This window comes from Lepisma saccharinum, chromosome 5 (genome assembly GCF_977018435.1).
Source record: "Lepisma saccharinum chromosome 5, izLepSacc3.1, whole genome shotgun sequence".
Classification (NCBI taxonomy): Eukaryota; Metazoa; Arthropoda; class Insecta; order Zygentoma; family Lepismatidae; genus Lepisma; species Lepisma saccharinum.
The window spans coordinates 794,463-814,093 of NC_139233.1; the positions used below are offsets into that span (position 1 = coordinate 794,463).

The following is a 19,631-nucleotide window of genomic DNA, read 5'->3' on the forward strand; positions in this document are numbered from 1 at the left end:
AATTCAATAGGATCCTGAGTAGCTTCAATTCTTCTAGGAGCAACAGGACTAGGTGTATGAATACTGGAAAGTGGGGTGAATGGATAATCTAATATGTTTCTTGCAGCTACAGGTACAAGCTCCGTAATCAAATCTTGATTTTGCTCTGTAACAGTTTTGATATTCTTACCTAAATTATTAATAGCATCAATGACAGGCTGTTCTGTTTGTTTGTGTTTTTCATAAATTCCACGGTTCTCTGATTTCCATCCCTTAAATCTTTTTACAAGATAATCTCTTAACTTAAGATCATCAATGACTGGTCGTTTCATGGTTGTTTATTTATGTCTCAACGTCTAGAAAATCGTTGATTTTATTTCTGTATTTGCCAGTATTAGGCGTTCTTGTCATATCAATTGTGACAAACCCATAACTGTCCTGGCTCCAGCACTTGCTGCAAAATTTAGAAAAATCATTGTAGCTCAAGTCCCCACCTACATATTCATCATGTATGTGTTTGAGGTTGGTATGATCTTGATGAAACACACATATAAAATTGCTGTTGTCTCGGATCAGCTGCTTGGGTATTTTAGAAAAAGTCTGTGCCAGGTAGAAGCAATCAATGTTTTTGTGCCGCCCTTGTGTAAAGAAATTTCTAACCTTGTTTTGATTATCCAGTATAATGTCATCAAACACAACAACAGAATTATCGAGACATTCATCAAGTGGCTTAACATCTGGTTCAAAAGTGGCAATATTCAATCCATCATATAGCTTCATCAGCTGCTGATATTTTAATTGTTCCAAGCTCTTAGAGAAAACATACAAGTGCCTGTTTTTCCAGTCTAACCAGTTGGGTGCCAATAAAAAATTATCAACCATTAGTGTAGTTTTACCACAAGCAGATGGCCCAACAATAAGACACCTAATATTATCAGGCAGCAGCACTCCATTTATCTTATTCTGCTGTTCAGGTTCTGGCAGCCTCTTTATAACATCCCAGGTGCTCATATTATCACTTTGTCTGCATCGATCCAGCTGTTTTCCGGATGACCCAGCCATTTGACAAATAACTTGTTGCCTTTCCTGCGGATGATTTTTTCTATGAGATATGTGTCAGGCTGTTTAGTTTTGCTGAGTTCTTGTTCATAGAACCTGCCTTTGAGAATTTCTCCTCGGTGATCTTTTATTATATATGTGTTAAGGGTCCCAGGTTTAACTTGAACCACTGTAAATAATTCAGTACTCCAGTTTCTTGTAAAGCCTCTTTTGAATAAGTGCTTATATTTACTGATTCTTACTTGATCACCCACCCTGAATTTGGCCCTTCTTGTTGTTGGCTGGTATCTAGGATAATAAACAGTCCTGATCAATTTTTGCTCATCAGATGAAGTTACTTCAGAGGGTTTCATGTTGATTGTAGAATGGACCGAGTTGTTATATTTATGTAGAAGTTCTGGAAGAATATTAATCCATTTATAATTACCTTGAAGTGTAAATTGTTTATACATAAGATTTTTTAAGGTTCTGTTGAATCTCTCTACAATCGAGGCTTTGAGATCACTGTAACTCGAGTAATGTTTTATTGCCTGGCTTTTAATAAATTGTTGAAACACTGAATTATAAAATTCTTTGCCATTATCTGTTTGCAAATAGCGCGGGGATCTTCCACTCTGATTGATGATTGTCCTGAAGGCTTCTGTAACACATGTTCCAGTCTTGGATTTGAGTGGCACAGCCCAGGCAAATTTTGAAAATGTGTCTATCACAGTGAGTAGATACTTGTAGCCCTTGTTGATTTTGTCTAAGTTTTTCAACTGTCCAGTTGCCATTTCAATCAAGTCGCTCTGCCATAAATCATCTATGCCCTTTGTGACTACTGGGAGTCTCTTATAATTATGTCGGGCCTGTCTGTGTAATTCATCGACAATAATTTGTCTAGACATGATATGTAAACAAGAATATTGCAACTATGGGGTGTTCAGCAGCTGATACTGCAGGATTTTCTAAATATAATTTGTCCCCTATTTGTATATTAAATTCCAGAGTGCCATCATCTTCAACATATGCTGTTTCTAATGTATTGGGGTCTGTAAAATCCTCTAACTCTACACTGGTGATTTTCACTTTGTTGTCAGCATTTGTTATTGATAAGGTGGGGTAGTGGTGTGACTGTGGCTGATGCCAATATTTGATCTTGATTGGTCTCAGTGTGCCCCCAACAAAAAACTGGTAATAAAATTGTGCAGGGGACAGCATATATATTTTGCCACCTGGTGTAAATGGAGAATCATATTCTTTGTTGGGGATGCTGTACAATTCAAGAATTACTGTATGTTTTGGATTCTCGATTATGCCCGTTATTTCCTTTTCTGCTGTGAGCAATCTGCTTGTTACAGATTCAAGGTGCTCATTGATGGTCCTAACAACATCATCATGGCCTGGCTTGATCTTTATGTCCACAACAAGTTTCTTGTATTGTTGCACAATTTCTTGAAGCTGGGTGGCAAAAACAGACAGAGCATTTGCTTGATTGGATTCCATGGTCCCTAGCTGTTGCTTGATGTTAGCTACAATTTGTTGCAAATTTTCAACAACTGCCAATTTTGAATTTTGAGCAGTAAGATCATGGACCTGTCTTCTGATATCCTCAAACAGGGCATGCAGTTCATTAATATGTTGATTAGTTGGAAGAATAGCCACTGTCTGAGTAAGTTGTTTGATCTCTGCCTGGATATTCTTGATATCTTCTGATTTCAATATCCTATTCACTGCCCTCTTTATATTTTTAAGTTCCTGTGATGTAGGAAGATTTGATACTGTATTTTGCAAAAATTCAAGTGCCAATTTTACATTGTTTAATTCAGATGCATCAGCCACATTTTGCATAGCATTTTGGAGCAGGGCTATATCTGCCTGAGTAGGTGTTGATTGTTGTAAAATTTCAAGTTTTGTTTGGATATCATCTATCAAGTGATGAAAATGAGATAGTTCAGATTCAGTGTTGAGGTTTTCAAGCTTTGTGATCTGTTGCTGGACACTGACAAGGGTATCTACAATCCCAGGCAATCTGGATTCTAGTACATTTGCCAAATCACTTTGCACTGCTGCTATTGTACCCTCAAGATGGGTTATGGTACTTTGAATTTTTCCAAAATCTTCATATGTTTCAAGTTGCAGCTTAATGTTTGCTACACTCCGAGTTATTGCATTCAAAGCATCAGAAGATGGCAAGTTGTTCATAAAATTTTCAAGTGTCTCAATTTTTTCTTTAACCTCGGCTATGGCATTGTTCAGGGGGTCCAGATTAGGTATCTGGAGTGACTGAATCTGTTCCTTTAGAGTGGAAATCACTAGATCAAAATCTTCTTGTGATTTTATGCTTTTGACAATTGTTTGGAGCTGTGCCTGGACATTATTTATCTGCTCTTCCAATTGCTGTTTCAATTGCTCAGAGTTGGTGGCCTGGGTCTTAAATTTTGCTTGAAGAGCTGCTACAGCTTCTTCTAAACTTTGAAAATTATCTAATGTTGCCAGGTCAGTATATTTCTGAAGCAGCAATTTGAGTTCAGAATCAATTTTAAGAAGAGGGTCCATGCATTGTGATTGCAGATTTGTAATTTCTAATTGAAGACTGGCATTGAGTGTGGTTTGTAAAGCTTGTAAATCACTTCTCAATTTCTTGACTCTGACATCAAGCATCAGAATCTCATCACTGTGATCTTCATGTCTTGTATGGCCAAATATATCATTAGGCATTTTCTTTTAATGGTTATTTATTATAGAGTATCTGATTCTTAATTCTATAAAAAAAGGTATAAGCTTGTCATAAGATCCAGGAACCTCAATATATAAGCAGTCACCAGCAGAAACAGTATATACAGTGCCAGAAACCATGTTTGAGTGCTTAATTCTATAAATATTTCTCCCTATTGAAATTTTAACATCACCCTCAGGGGTTGTAATAAATTGCAATTGCCCACCTACAGGTAATTGGTAATGATTTAAATTATTGTTAAATATGTACAATGTTTTGCCTGTTTCTTCATCATTATCTGTAAGTATGCTGTTCAGATGAATAATTAACAAGCCACTCAGTTTAGACATTACAGATTGTAAATCAGGAGAGGCTTGTGGTGTTGGCAGCTCCATAATAGCCTGTTTTTTGAACCCAAATAAGTTCATAGGCATGTTTATTTATTTCAAATCATGCTCTGTAATTGGGCATTGATTTCCACTTTTCAAATCACAATGCCCCCAAGGTAAAGTATGTATGTTACATGACAAAATGCATCTCTTGTCATCATGTGGGTCCAGGGCTACTTTTCTTACAATATTGCTAGTCAGCAAGTGATTCTCACTCTGAATTCTATTTTCTGATGTTCTGATTGAACTCTGTGATTTGATGCAATTTTTATAATCTTCAAATACAAGCTCTTTTTCAACAGTTACTCTGCCAATTCCCTTGGCTTTTTTGACAACAGCACTACATGTTTTAAAACTGTACATCTTGGCACTTAACCCAGCAAATTCCACAATAACATCACCAAGTGTCTCATCTTTTAACTTGCCAGGCACCTTTTTGTTGTGGGGTTGAATCTTTGTATGTTCACTGGTATCAAAATATTGAAACAATTCAGGCTGTGACATATCTTGATAAACATCTTCTGTTTGAATATCAAGAATAAAACTATCCGTGTCCATGTACAATAATTTTACACGATCCTCATAATAAGGTTTCAGCACATCATAATACAATGTTAACATACGTAATTTGGACAATTCCAATATCGCAGCCCCTTCATAAATAGGTTTATCAAACTTAATCTTTGTTTTCATCATGTTGAAAAGTGCCATGTCATCATCATAAATTCTTCTGTAATTGAAGTTGGGCTTTGCAACCAATTTTTTGCTCCGGCTGGGGTCAGTAATTATTTTAACATCGGTATGTTTTCTGACATTTTCAATAGTTTTGCCATACACTGAATTCACCATCAATTTAAACAATCCCTTATCAAATTGGCTCTTTGCGGATGTTCGAAGCTCCGTGTTTGTGTCAATATATGGTTTCAACCATTCTGAGTGCCTGAACCTCAAAACTCTGCCAACTTTGGTTACTTGAACACCATGTTTCATCAGGAACTGGAGGTTTTTGTAATATATAACATAACCCTCTTTCGGCTCCAGAGTCATCATGAGCTTCTTCTGTTTAGAGCCAGGTGAGCACTGAACCTCGGGAATTGGGGGCAGATCAGAAAATTTGTTGTGCAAATGATCTGGAAATATCAGTTTAGTCTCTAAGAAGAGGCCATATTCACTGTCATCAAAGTCCTGAAGATCTTCAATATTGAAATCTTCGACCCACTCAAGCCCTGCATATGGCAATTTATCCATCATGGCGTGACCATAGAGGTTGTTTGCATCCACATAAAGTATATAATTTGATGGCCGTGCTGGATCATAATCAGGCATATGCTTGTTATTTGCTCTGGCATATCTCTGGGAACATTGCACCATCCCACCTCTTATACATTTCTCTATAAACAGATACATATCTTGATCGTGGATCAGATCCAATGGCTTTTTGGTGTTGAAAAACATTGCAGCCCATGCTAGACCAGGGGCACTGTAAAAATACACTGGGTCCAGTCCATAATTTTGCATGGAAGATTTTCTGAATGCTTGCAATATATCAGCTAAGAGAGTGACATCAAGTTTTAAATATGCCATGTGATAATCACGAAATGTCTTGCATTTTAAATTGTTCCACATCAACTGAGCATGGTGATAATCTTCATCAGTGATTCCAGATCCTCTGATTCTGCTGTAAAACTCTTCTTGTGGTGGCAGGGAACACTCATCAAATTTAGAAAAACCTGTAACATAATCATATGGGTATACACCCTTCCGCCTAATTAATTTCAGGTCCTGATTTGGAAACAATGCACGTGTGATTTTCAAGTCATCATCAGATAATTGAGTGGTCAGTGTGGCCAGGCTAGCAGGTAAAAATCTGTAAGAATCAAGAAATCTTATGTGAATAGGAACACCATCAACTTTAATTATCTTGCTAATAGATATATATTTCTCGTCATTTTCAGCTAAAATATTTAAATTCTGCTTGTCAAACCCCTCGTACCTGATCAGATGATGGAAATCATAATTGGATGCTCCATGGCAAAATATGGGGATAAATCTTGGTCTCTTGATCTTAATATTACAGCTATTACACAGGGCCTGTTTATATCGACCATCTGTATGAGAATGGTGATGAACCTTGATATTTGTATCTGAAAATTCACAATCACATACCGGGCATTTTTCTGCTTTGTTGAAATCTTCAATCTGTTCCTCTGTTAAAGGCAACATAGGTTTTGATATTAATAAGATGTTAGATGCTATGTCACGGCACACATTTTCTATTCTATGTGCAAATTCTTTGATGGCATCTGGTCCCTTGTATGAATCTTCTTTAATAACAACACCATCCCGTATAACCATAAAACAAAAGCTGGAAGGTTCATGTAACTGGTATGGTGTACTTGAAGATTCTTCTGGATCTGGGCTACAGAATGCAAAAGGATTGAGGTTCGATTCGAAATCACAGACAATATATACAGGGTGTTCCAACAAGGCTTCATACTTTTTGAATTCTGCTTTTTCACTTGGATTGGGCATCACCATATGAACAGGTTTATGGTTGCCACAGTATTTCAGATGCTCAATTAACTTGTTTTTAGCAATTTCTGCATTACATTCAGGAACCCCCTTCACCATTTTTTGACCATCAAATACAGTTAAACATCTTCTGCACAACTTGAATATTCTATGAGTTTTGTCTAGTTGTGTTCTCACTAAAGCTTCAAGATTATGTATCAGAGTATAATGATATGTGCCATCCTTTTCAATTAAGAGCAGATCAATCGGAATTGCAGATTCATCATCAAGTGTACTGATTCTGAGAGGTGCTATCGGGCAATTGCCAGTGGAACAAGTAAATACATTAATAGATAATTGTTTGCCATTGATGTGCCTGGCCCTTTTTTCAAATTTATCAATATTCTGAACTGACATTGGATATTCCAAACCCTCCATTACATCATCAAAATCATGTTCATGCTGTTTGTAATAACTTATTCTCTGAGGATTCCTTGAAACTGGATACAAAGCAGCTAATATACACCACAAAAAGCATTTCTGGTCGGTGTTTTTTATATTGACCACGGCTCTTTTGTTTTTGATATTAGCAGGCAATGGCAGATATGTAGATCCTTGTAATGGGCTGAATTCAGAAATATTAACATATAACTTGTGTGGAGAACCGCATAGGCTCCATCCGGACTCTTTTGCCGCAAATTCAGAGTGTTTAATATTTAATTGAACTATTAAACTGCTTATTATTGTATCTGAATTTGAATTTGAATATACAGGTACAGTTTCTGTTAAGTGGGGATGTGTAAATTTTGTGCCGTTTGGTTTCTTATATTGTACAAACAATTTGAGGGAGAGCTTATAAGAGCCATTTTGTGCATTTAGAATTGCCTGCAGATCAGGATTTATACTGTTCAAGAAATTCTCAATGCCGCATCTTGGCTCTGATACAAACCGGTAATCCCTAAGTTGGGCATTAAAACTGCTATGTATGGGTGGTTCATAGCGTGGCTGCTTTGCAGGTCCAGCATTAACAGGTGCTTCGTATTTTCTTTTCAGACCAGATGTGGATGGTTGTGGGGGCAATGTTGATGACTGCACATAAGAATTACACGTATGCCATTTGTAATATGCCTTGCTTAATATTTTATGGCATCTTGGACATATTTTCATGGCCTTTCTGCATTTCCTAGGCTTACATTGGTGCCTAGTCCAATAAGAACTAGATATATTTTTATTACACCGATTGCAATATTTTTGTTTTGGCATTTTTTCTTGTAGTTTATTATATAAGATTTTCTGGGCTTCAATTCCAAACTTTATACTTAATAAAAATATCAGTTGGGTTCAGCAGTTAATGGCTGAGCTGGTGCTTTTATACCCAAACAATAGCAGTAACTAGGTTTTGGTGATAGTTTTGCTGTTGTACAACACACAAACCTCAACTGTTTATCAGCTAGCAGTGAATATCTTATGTGTGGGCAGTTGCATATATTTCAATCTTATATCAGGACTCGAACCCAAAGCCTCTGATTACAATGCCACAATATTAATACGTCTCCAAATAGAATATGCCCATATTTTACTGGGTTCTGAGACCCTTATGCAGACAAAATTGGATTTTGAACTGCCATAATATTTTCTAAGTCTTTGCCCAGGCTCATATTATCTGAACAGAATTGCTTTCAGCACGAGGGGGGTACAGTTCATTGCCACTGTGTGAAAATATGTATCTTTATCTCAATAATCTTTGTTACACTTTTACATGTTGTCTTGCATGACTAGGAATTTGTTACACTTTTTCCCCTGTCGTGCTGAAAGATTAATGACCTCTTCAGTGAATCATATAGAAAAATCATTAATGCCCCCCTTCTAGCGTGTCTCTTGCGTGCCGGCAAAGCACGCAAATGCTTACCCGCTTCTTCTCCCATTGTATTTGAGGAGGTGGTTATAAAACATGAGAAAATAAGAAAATTCAGTTTTTTGTACAATATATTATTGTAAAACACTTTTTACCAGGTTTTCAGATCTGGGAGTTGTATATCAACTATTCTCAAAATCTCACTTGTAGACATATTATTTTGCCACATGTTTTCAATCTTAAATATTTTATGAGGACTCGAACCCGGAGCCCCTTGTTTACAAGACAAACAATATTAACATTTTGCCATCAGGAGAGGCTTTACATTTTATCAGGACTCAAACCCGAGCCTTTTGCTTACAAAGCAACAATATTAACATTTTGCCATCAGGAGAGGCTTCACATTTTATCAGAATTCAAACCCAGAGGCCTCCTGATTGCAAGGCAATAAAAACCATGCACCACACTCCACTGGGCCTCAGAACCCAGTAACTATAAGCTTTATATTAATATACATGGCAGAATCAATCTGAAACACTAAAATTCAATTCCTGGGATTTTGACACACTATAAGCAATAAGATCATATGGGAACTTGGCATAATTTTAAATATAAGCAAATCTGTCTGAGAGGCTTTCGCCCTTTCTACACTAGAATTCAAAATTCTTAAAATTAAGAGCATATCACACTGGAAGAATTGGGGTATAGGCCCCTCTTGGCATTGTTTTAAGTGTAAGCAAATCTATCTGTTGAGCCCTCGCCTTTTCTACACTAGAAATTCAGAATTTCTTAAAAATCAGAGCATATCACACTGGAAGAATTGGGGTATAGGCCCCTCTTGGCATTGTTTTAAGTGTAAGCAAATCTATCTGTTGAGCCCTCGCCTTTTCTACACTAGAAATTCAGAATTTCTTAAAAATCAGAGCATATCACACTGGAAGAATTGGGGTATAGGCCCCTCTTGGCATTGTTTTAAGTGTAAGCAAATCTGATTGAACAATCAAATAGCCTCGCCTTTTCTACACTTGTAAGTGGTGCTGTCCGTAGCATAAACTATACTACTGTCTACCATTGAAGCCCAAGTATATAAATTATATACACTCCTCGCAAAAAGTTTGGTATATTGTTACGTTAGACAATAGGTGATAGACACGGCCTTGGAATGCAACAACTATTGGTATCCCTCTGGTGGACATTCTCGTCTTTTCGCCGACGTATGCTACCGTGTCTATCACCTATTGCCTAATATAATAATATTCCAAACTTGTGTCTAGTACAACAATATTCCAAACTTTAGTGAGGAGTGTATGTTATAGTTTCGCGAAGAGCAAAAAATTGGTAAGCATCCCTCTCCCTTCAAATACCAACCATGTACGTTGACCTGCATTAATTACGGTTGACGCAGTCAGAATAAAAGTAGATTCAGGTATAAAGTATTTTCATACGAATTCCAAAAAATCTTATAAGTTATCGCAATTATTGGAACTGCGAGTTGTGCATCAGTTATTTGGAAGGACTCACTTCAAGATTCCCATTGACCTCAATAGTCAAAGAAAATGACTGAGAAAGTACTGGAAAAGCCAGTTAAGTTTATAAAAAGGTTTATGAAAATCTGGAAATGGAAGTAGATTTCTCACGCATTTACGTACCCTAACTTGATACATAATGTGTTCGTAGGCGCAAGTAAATGTTAAGAAACAAGGTGTCTTCGAACAGTTGCTGCAAACTGTAGACAGGATTAAATAAATTATAACATGTTAGAATTGTCTGGGAATTTATTTGAAAATCCCTGCGAAATCTGGGAAAAGTCGGAAATCTTTTCGGTAAAGTGCGTGTCAATACTGAAATGGATTTTTTTAATCAACGTTCTTTCACATTTTGTATATTTTAGGAAATGAAGGAAATCATCTACAGAATAATCCTCAATTTCAATAATATTAAATACAGTGGTTCTGTATTAACAGTGATAATTTATTATCATCTGTAGTGCTGCTTCTATTTATACCTACTCTAGCACGAGAAAAGAGATGCTCTCTCGAAACATAGTGTTGGAATAGAATAGGTTAGAAGCACTAGACAACCTATAAATTGTCATTAACATAGCATCGAACACTTTTCATTATGTGGAACGCATGGACTGAATATATACGCGAGCATTCTAGATTACGTGTTGAAAACCGGGGCGAGGGAAATCGGAACCCAGGTGAACTTCGTGCCTGAATTTTGTTACTCTACAAAGCACAACAAAAACTCGATACAGAGTTTCGGTTATTTGTTGCATTCCTACAAATATCGAAATACAGTAACACCGTAATAAGGAAAGCCGTAAATACGGATGATTTTGGAAACGCGGAAGATACCGTAATATCGAGAATGCATGTTTTTTCGTTACTTCCGTATTGAATGTTGCTAACACGGAAGTCTCTGAATTTAAGACAGTTTTCAGCCTCGGAGTGTCGATATTTTCCACTACCAGATTCTCCTGGGTAATGGCGGATTTGCTACGGCCAATTCTCTTACCATGTAGTTCATTTTTCTAAACCATTTTAATATCTCGTTTGAAATTCCGAAAAGCAGGGTTCGTACACTCAAATGGAATCTCGTCCAACGTTGACCCGTTTCCTGCAATTGTTCATAATACTGCAATCGAAAGAAGAACTTGCATCAAAGCATTGATCACGGAGGCATGGTCACGTCGGTTGTGGTTTCGGTCGGAAGTTTACGCTGTCCTACACGGCAGACGAACACCACCATGTAAATAGGCGTGGGCGTTCACACTGGGACAGAGCTACTCCGGCGGGCACGTCCGCGCTTCACCGACCACCGAATGGAACCAAATCATTTATTTTGTTTTGTTTTCGGCGGAATTCACCAGTGGTACCGTGCGCTCTTATGCTCGACTTGCGTTGTTTAGGTGACAGCAGTGGCCAATTCATTGACTTCACCTGTGAAGGTCAACCATTGTCAGACACGTCTAGCAAGAACTATCACAGTCGAAATCCATAAAACTCTGGTTTATAGTAGCACGGAAATTGCCAGTCACTAACTACAGTTTTTCGTAATTAAGAATACGCAAAAATAATAAAAATCTCCAAAAATATCATTGTCGTTCCGTTCGCCCCCTCTGATATTTAATTTAAATATAAGGTTTTCCAACAGTAACATTTCGACCATTTCTATACATTCTGCACATGAAATACTCGGAGAACACTGGCGAATTTCCTGATGAACGTGGCCACCACATCGCCAGAACGTTCACCTGTCGTAGTCTGCAGAACACGGCAGTAGAAAAGTTCGGCAGAAACCAGATCCAACGTGAACGTAATCTAAACACATTCAGATTCTCGCGTGGAGGAAGGACGCTTTTCACTTCAACTTTGTTCCGGTAGTTTTTGTACACTTTACTTCAACACTTGTTCTCCAAAACTGCTATAAAATTTCAGTGTAAAGTACGAATGCTTCCAGCGGATATCCCAACAGAGGGGTTCATACCCCGTCACAAGCTCGTACAGGAGGACTCAATTTGTTGCTGTGTGCATCGCGTACTGAACACACTGCACCCTGTGTGGAGAGCGAAGGATAGAGTTTCATTCAAGAAGAGCGAACAGCCGAACTAGTGTGACAATTACGCGTCCGGGTGTAGGACGGAAGTATTACTTTTTTATTCACACTACGAACGAGTTACTTAATAGAACTGAACATGGAATATGAACCACAAACGCCAAAGGTACAACAAAATAACCAGGCCAGAAATGCAAAAATGTGTTTTTGAATAGTAAAGACGTTGAGTTAAAGAGAGAACAGGTTAATTCTCGTACTAACTACACAAGACACTAAACTCTAAACCAATTATTGATGTTACTAGTGTAGTAATTGACAAAGAAGCGCTTGCAACTGCCACACGAGAACAGGGTGGCCCAGAAGTCTGAGTTCGTTCATTTTCTTGTTTTTCCGCTATTGTGCGGAATACCTTGATCACCAGTTCCCCGTGGCCCCCGCGGTGCACAGGGCTGACACAACTTGACTTCTATATTTGGAGATTCTGAAAAGCTATGGTTTACTCAAAGATGATTTGTGATCTGGGTCACCTGGCATACAGAATCAGGCAGGCTTGCAGAAAGCTTGATCCTACCATCAGCAAACAACAATTAATTAAATGGCAGCATCGGCTGAACCTGTGTGTTGCGAAGAATAAATGCAATTTCGCACAACTCCTGTAAAATTACCTGCGATTGAAAATTTTTGCGCCCCCTATAGAATACGTCGGAGGATTTTTAATTACTCACTATTCGAGCACATTTTGATAGAATCGAAATAAATGCGCACCTTATGCGAAACTGTACTTAAGACAAACGTTCCGATTCAAAGCTATCACGAATTCATTTGTCTCGAACGTTCTGACTAGAGAGGTGGCCGATAGTAGCGAAATCTCTGTTGCGAGCACATTGTCCTGTTGGCACGGACGCTAACCCGTCGTTCGAAGTTCTTGTAAATAAACACTGGATCAACAAACGTCACCGAAAGTTCGAAATCACCTTGGACGTGAAAACACAGACAAACATCTTGGTAACATTTAACAGTGAAATGAATTATTGTTTACCATAAATCTCCTTCGTTGTTGCAAAATAAAGAAGTCACTTGACTGTGTTGGAAGATTGGGCGTAACCGTTAAATGGAAACCCGCACTATATAATCGAATGTTTATAGCACATAACGCAACATTACGTTAAAGTCTTCAAAAAGCTTGGTAAGTGCGCTCTTTTCGCAAAGAGAACATGGAGATTTGGGTTTTATGTATGATGGCGTTTCGTAAATAATATATATGTTTCAGTTTCTCGTCCCGAAAAACATATGCATTTTACTGCGGAAAGTCAAAAACATTATTTTGTAATTTGCAGCAGATGCGTTTCAAGAAACTGTTGACATGGATTATCAACAACCACTTCCTAAGTTCGCGATTTGACATTCTTAAAACATGGGGTTTACTACATGCCTTCTGTTAATGCTGTGCAAACGCTGATAGAAAACTTGAAGTGGCGAAGGTCATTTCTGAGATGAATGAAAATTTAATGCAAAATGTCCAGTCTAGGCCTGCGTGGAGTTTAAGGACGGATGCTCAACTCACGACCTCGCCTCCGAATGCTCCTTGTTCAGACTCTTCCTTCAGCCCGTTCATCTGATCATCATTCATCCCCATCTTTGCGATGAAGCTAATGAGTGAGCGAATGATGTAAGTATAAAGAATGCAAATGAGAAACTTTCATTATATTAACGGACCAGCCAACCTTCACCTTCGTACTCTGGTATTGAACTGGTATTTTTCGAAGATTCCTCTCATCTAAATTGCGTCATTTTGTCGTTTACTGCCTATGTTAACCAATCGCCGAGATGATAATGTTGAAGGGGCAGTCGCAATGGAACACCCATGCAAAGGCTCGAACTCGAAGCTTTCGGTGAATCGACCACTGAACGCACTCATGCATTGGAATCACTTCATGCATATTAATGTATCAGCATTTTGGTGCGGACACAGACATACTTCCAATTTGAGATTTTTACGAGACAAGACTTGGAAAAGTTGTAATGCCTGGCTCGCACATTCTCGTCTCTATATATATATTTTATAAACAAGATAATCCGTGTGTGTTACCGCACAGACTTACACAGCGTATAGGAGTCATTAAGGTAGGGAACTTTGTTTGATAAAGATGTTGCGTTTGGTGCCTTATTTCGACGCTACGAACCCTCGAAGAACGGATTTTCATGTTGCTTCTATGCAACCACGCAGCACAGGCCTTTAATGGATTGAGTTTGAATTACTGTCAGAAAAATACATGACTTATCTGTAAATGAACAGGTAGATATTCACTTGCTGTGTGTGAAGAAATCTCACAATAAAATAAAATTTGGTTCAGGTAAATTTTACGGTAATCCGAAAGTATCGGGCACTTAGCCTGGGTTTCGTCTGGATTTTACAAAGGCCTGTCTCGTCTCGAATTGTCTGGTAGCATTCACTTCCCGATTTCGGTACCGTCAGTATAAACATGCGACCTTCAAACGAACCGACAGGTGGAAGTAACACCGATGTAAGTTATTTGTGTTAGTAACTGCAGCCAGCTACTTTCTCAGTGTTAGTTTTGTGAGGGCTTAAATGAAAACTCAGGATAAGGTAAATTGTTTCCTTTGGTTTGTCCTGTACAAAATGCTTGAGTGGATTTCCATGGAAGTCATCTCAGGGCACGGCACTTGACCCGAAAACAAGTTCCCTTGCTTTCGTGGATAACAAACGTAGAGATCAATACTTTAATGCGATTCCTTGTTCCTGATTGCGCAAATATCTCGGGTTTTTTTTTGTTGTGATTTATATCAGTGTCTACTATTTCTGTATGGAAGAAGAAGTTATCGAGTATCCGCGCTGACAATGCAGAGACAAACATGATAAGGAGAGCGAGAGAAGATGAGTTGCGATAAGTTCGTTTCCTATCATCCTCGCTGACTGATAAGCTCACGATCACGCTACCGAAGGTCCCAGATTCGAGCTGGCGCTTGGCTGGGGATAGTCTGTGAGTGTCCCTTCGTACATTAATCGAATCAACGTCAATTATCATTGTCGCCATTAGCGAAGAGTGGCAGAAAGGCGATCACAATTTAGAAAAACAAACAAAGCTGTTAGTTCGTAAGCGAAAGGACGTCGGTGTTGTTGGATAAACGTTGCTTTTTGTTAAGTTTTGAGCATGGCTAGAAAAATTTAAGGCAAAAAGTAAGTGACGAGTAACTTATTGGCTCTCCGATAGTGTAGTGCCACACGCTGTTGCCTGGTAGTCGAAGGGTTCTGAGTTCGTTTCCCGGTGAAAGTACAACGCACAGTGTTTCATGTCTCGCTTCAAACTGTAGCTCGTCCCCATTAGCCTATCGGAGCACAAAGTGAACTGAACTCAAGCTTCGACAAAGTAACTAGGAACTTGCAGTTACTTTGAAAGTAATGGTAAGTAACAGTTGCTTTTTCGATCCGATAACTGGAGTACGAAGTCCACTAACTGGGCACAGAGGCTAATTGGGACTTGATTTCCAGTTTAAAGTAGAATATGAAGCACTGCCACCGGAATCGAACCTAGAAATCTTTGTTTGTAACCCGAAGGCACCGACCACGACACCATCAGAGTCCGGACCGGTAACTTGGCTTCCGGGAGCACCGGGAACACACTGGGGGCACGGTGGGTCCCGTCCGTTTGAAAGAGTGCCACGGTCTAGGTCATGGTCTTAATGCGGTCCTCGCCAAAATTTTGTTTCCCGACGAACACTCGCTGGCACACTCGCCTCCCCTCAAACGCTCTCGGAACTTACCGCTCGGCGCCGTGGCCCAGATAGGGAGAGCCAACCTTCTGCTGGTGTTCTGGCAGGTCAGGGTCGCCTGCACCCTACCCTGGTAACCCAGTGAGGAAACGGTCCGAAGGCATGCAGCGTGCGGTGCGTGAAGGAGCGATCCCGCGACTGATTTCGCCGAACCCTTCGAGTCGCCGCGAATACGTCGGAAGACGCGCATGCGGTTCGGAAACACGCAGATCCTCCCTGTTTTCGCGATTTACTAGAGAAATAATAACCCCTTCTGTGACGATGGAAAAGGCGACGATGTTGTTAGGTCCCCCCCCCCCCGCAGGTGTGGTCTACAAGTGGACGGTTCAGCGGATCCAAACTCCTCCCATTGCTTTAGTAAACATTTTGCACTACAAAGTTGCATAATCAATAAGCAACATCTCAAAATTGCTCAAAACACTACATTGCTGGGAAACGCTCTGAAATTTACGTGAATATCACGCACACGTAAGTCAAGTCCGACCGGCCCGGGTATAAACATCAGGAAACCCCGACTTTCCGCCTCCAGTTGTGGGAGTTTCAAGGGGGTAGAAGTGGTGTTGCTACACGCCTGATTTTTGTCCAGTCGTACACACCTTTTGCTGTCAACATTCACACTTTGCTCGCATTTCAGGGAGAGGCAGGGAATCGGAGACCCGTTCGCTTGCTACGCGGCGGCAATAATTAGGCTTCACCGTGCTAGACCTTGTTGAGGGCGCCACCTGTTTCGAAGACGACTCAAAACGAAAAAAAATGGCAACGCAGAATACCACGAGAATTTACCCTCACTACGGCAACTGGACCAAGCCGGTTCAGTGGTTCGTGTGACACCCCCCACCCCCCGGCTTTCGACGGAAAAGACAAAAATAGAATTCTGAAGTTTGTTCTTTCGCCGAACATACTTTAGGTGTGTGGGCTCCGGAGCCGAGCGTCATCTTGCTATCAAAGGTCCTGAGTTCGAGCCGTGGCCTGGTATATGTGTTATTTTTGTGATTGTCCCTTCATGAATTTAATCTAAGCGTCTCTCATACTCATCGTCACGATTAACCAATGTTGCAGAAAATCGACTTATAAAAGCAATACAGATATATATATACCGACAAAAAAAAATAATCGAACTTCAACAGAGCTAAACGTAAATGTGCGAATGTTGTGGTTGTTATAACTAATACATACATCTAACATTTTCCATCCAAATTATTTAGAAAGAAAATTTTCTTGGCTATCAGGAAGCCTCGTGTGCCGGCTGGTCTCTTTTTGGGCCGGCAGTCCTTGACTAATTGTAAGTTTCTCATCATTTATTTGATATTTCGTTTCCATTATGTACATATGGAGGTATGACATACTTGAAGATAGGTGACGAATTGATGAAGAGAATAGGATCAAATGCAATCAAAGGATATATGCATTACGAAGGATCGAATGTAGTGTAGTACGCTAACCACTCCACCACGGTGGCTGAAATGGTGGCAAATTTCGTTTCCTTGGGAAGGTGTGTTCGAACGGCATATTTCACGATTCATTGCCTTCGAAGCTGTCAAACATTTGAGATCGCATCGCAAACGCCTTGCTCATGGCGCGTGGTGGTGATTTATTTCGGCTGCGACATCCGTTATTATGTGATTGATGAGGCTGTGGTAAATTTTCAGGAACCATGTAAATGTGCCTACAGGGAGAAACAGATTTATGCTGGCAGAACGGAAGGAATTACCGCGAACTGGATTAAGGGCGGAAGAGACGCGCAACACCGGAAGAAGCACTTTAATGAGGTGAGTCTTGACCGTCAACTGCTGCCATTTGTCGTAAAAAATTACCATTGTCGTTTTTAAAGTATTAACGTCCATTATATAGGTACAGGGATGAGCATAATAGCTGATGGTTTTAAAAAAGCACTTCTACTAGAGGATATTGTGTAAATGGAATTATTTCTCCACTTCTTGGAGATAATTCAAACAACACAGACACAAACAGATATTAACCAAGAAATGTCTTCCAAGAGGTCACCTTGTGATGCTACATAGCATTTTTCTGATGTTTAAGATCTCACGCTTCAAAACATCCTTCCCAATACTCTGAACTGATCACTCGCTCGATAAGACTGCGTAGCACCATAAGGTGACCACTGGGAAGACATCTTTTGGTTAATATCAGTTTGTGTCTGTGCTATTTGAATTATCTCCAAGAAGTGTAAAAATTATTCCATTTACACGATATGCTCTAGTAGAAGTGTTAGCTTTATTTCTGATATTAAAAGTGGCGTTACCCCCACATCCCCTATACGCCTTCATGGCGTGGTGCTATGCACAGGGGAGCACTTTACCTTTTTTTATTAAAAGTGTCAGCTAATTATGCTCATCTTGTAGTTGTCCTGATAAATGTAAATGTAATGAATCATTTTATGCATGATAAAATATTGAAATATAAATAGAAAACTGTCTCGTCCCATTTTTATAAAATTACAGACACACTATTAAATTTCAAGGATAAAATGTGCGAGCGGAATAACCGAAAAGGAATAAATGCGAAACGAGTTAAGGAAGAAATCCAAACGTAAGGTGACGTTATCCACGAATCCCGTGCGTAAAGCTATGCGGTAGTGTTGCACCACGCAAGTAAAAGAAAATAACATCTGAACGTACAGAAGTGCATGTAGAAGTGCTCACATTGTGATTCATGTAATTATCCAATAACATTTTACAGAGGAAGTTTTAAACTTTCAGCCTTAAACAAGAACGTTACGCTGTACAAAACCTCATTGGCTGTGGAAGACGTGGGTTTTACTGTTTCAGAATTGGGACGATGTATACTTAAAATATCTTATCAATATGCCTAGTTTTAATGTAAATACGTAATGAAAAGTATAAAGTCAAACTCCTATTGTTGCAATGAGAGGAGTATAACATATCATATTTCTATGTTACTTGTTTATATGCAATAGTTTGTTCTCTAAGGATAATGCAATAGCATAACAAACTTTAAAATCAATGGAAATATTAAGTACAAAACTCCAAATCCCAGACATTTAGCCATCACTTTTCCAGACAGGAAATATCTAGAAACATCCGAGGAATGCCTTGATAGACATTGCCGAGCTTCCTTGATCGCCATCGTTGTGAACAGTTGTAAACGATTGCAATCAAGGAAGAGAATGCAGGTAACTGATTCGGCATTGTTTGGAAAATTCGATTGGGATAAATGTCTGGGAGGACGGGAGTGAGTGGTCAGTTACGAGCATTGCAGAGAGAGAGAGAGGCAGAAGATCGATTTGTACAAGAGCGTATTAGAGCGAATCGGAAGTCAGACTCTTTTCTACAGTCACAACCATATCCATTCTTCGCAGAACGTCAGCTACTATACAGAGAAAGGTATACCGTATTCCATTAGCCATGCTGATCCAGTCTAGTAGAAGAGGTTTATTGGTTCTGAGGACAGCTTTGTCTAAGGTCAATTGACACGAGGGTCTATTTTGGCTAAAATTAAGCTATATTTTCATATCTTCTGGTGGATTTAGCTAATATATAGGTGTAGCAAATTGCCTAACCATGCTACAATTTCTAAACACTCGTACTAGGGTAAAGCTCAAATTCTTGGAATATCTAGCTTGGGAATACTCTACTCTCAGGGTCATGTGACTACCTGTTGATTGGTTGAGAGTGCACTTAACTTATGCTCGAAATAGATGGCTAGTCTTGTTTGAGAATGGTACCTGAGTTTGGGTTGACGTCAAGGTTATTCTTTAGATATGAAAAACTACTGACTGCTTGATTACTAGTTTTTACTTAACTAT

The 19,631-nt window shown here is 39.2% G+C and overlaps 2 protein-coding genes across 3 annotated transcripts in view; one reads left to right on the top strand and one right to left on the bottom strand.

Annotated features, from left to right (window-relative positions):
* The window catches only part of LOC145987598 (melanocortin receptor 5-like), a 192,985-nt gene extending 177,041 nt beyond the window's left edge, over nt 1–15,944 (bottom strand). The window contains exon 1 of the mRNA XM_083121958.1: nt 15,836–15,944. The gene's annotated coding sequence lies outside the window, so the exon portion shown is untranslated. The remainder of the gene's footprint in view (nt 1–15,835) is intronic.
* The window catches only part of LOC145987597 (glycosyltransferase 25 family member), a 575,666-nt gene that overhangs the window by 344,370 nt on the left and 211,665 nt on the right, over nt 1–19,631 (top strand). The window lies entirely within an intron of this gene.